The sequence below is a fragment of the Myotis davidii genome, unplaced genomic scaffold (genome assembly GCF_000327345.1).
Source record: "Myotis davidii unplaced genomic scaffold, ASM32734v1 scaffold1439, whole genome shotgun sequence".
Classification (NCBI taxonomy): domain Eukaryota; kingdom Metazoa; phylum Chordata; class Mammalia; order Chiroptera; family Vespertilionidae; genus Myotis; species Myotis davidii.
Window position 1 is genome coordinate 177,370 of NW_006292342.1, and position 1,108 is coordinate 178,477.

The 1,108-nt window shown below is 48.8% G+C and overlaps 1 protein-coding gene across 1 annotated transcript in view; it reads left to right on the forward strand.

Annotated features, from left to right (window-relative positions):
- RDH8 (retinol dehydrogenase 8 (all-trans)) overlaps positions 1-1,108 on the forward strand; it is a 7,029-nt gene that overhangs the window by 1,661 nt on the left and 4,260 nt on the right. The gene's annotated exons all lie outside the window — the stretch shown is intronic.

Here is a 1,108-nt window from a genome sequence, read left to right on the forward strand (position 1 = left end):
TTAAAAAACTAGGTTCAAATCTCAGTTTTAAAGCTAGCTAGGGGTGGGACAGAGCGGAAATGTCACCTTCTTGAGCCTTAGTGTGTTAATCTATACGATGGAGATAACTTTACCTACTTGTTCTGGTTACCATTGCTAAATAATAAATCAAAACTTACGGTGTAGCCCTAGCCAGTTTGGCTCAGTAAGTAGAGCGCTGGCCTGTGGACCGAAGGGTCCTGGATTTGATTCCAGTCAAGGGCACATACGCATCGTCTGGATACGCCAAGTTTTGGGGTTCAATCCCTGGTCAAGTCACATACAAGAGTCAACCAATGCATGCATGGATTCTTAGAGCAATGGATCTATCTCTCTCCCTAAAATCAATTTTTTAAAAGAAAATAAATGAGAGCTAACTGGTTTGGCTCAGTGGCTAGAGCGTCGGCCTGCAGACTGAAAGGTTGCAGGTTCGATTCCGGTCAAGGACATGTACCTTGGTTGCGGGCACATTCCCAGTTGGAGGTATGCAGGAGGCAGTTGATCAATGTTTCTCTCTCATTGATGTTTCTAACTCTCTATCCCTCTCCCTTCCTCTCTGTGGCAGGCTCTTCCCTGGCCCAGGCCCTGGTTGGGGCTCATGCAGGAGGCAACCAATCAGTGTGTTTCTCTCACATCGATGTTTCTCTCTGTCTTTCCCTCTCTCTTCCACTCTCCCTAAAAATCAGTGGAAAAATATCCTCGGGTGAGGATTAAAAAAAAAAACTTATAGTATAAAAAACTATCATCATTTATCTCACAGTCACAAAAGCCATGAACTCAGAAGGGCTCAGCGGGGTGGTTCTGATTCAGGGCCAAAGGCCACAGCTAGAACAGAGGAGGCTGGAGCATGTCAGGGTTCGGACAGGCACCTCCCTCTCGGGAAGCTCAGTGGCCTGAGTTTCCTCCCCACCTGGTGACCTCAGGACCGCGGGGCTGCTACAGGGTGGCTGAAGGCAGCCGGAGTGTGAGTGTGCCAGCAAACAAGGCAGCGACTGCAGCGCCTTTTCTGGCCTCAACTCAGAAGCCACGCAACGTCACTAGCCCCACAGTCTATTGGCTCACAGCTAGTCACAGATCCAAGGAGAGGGAA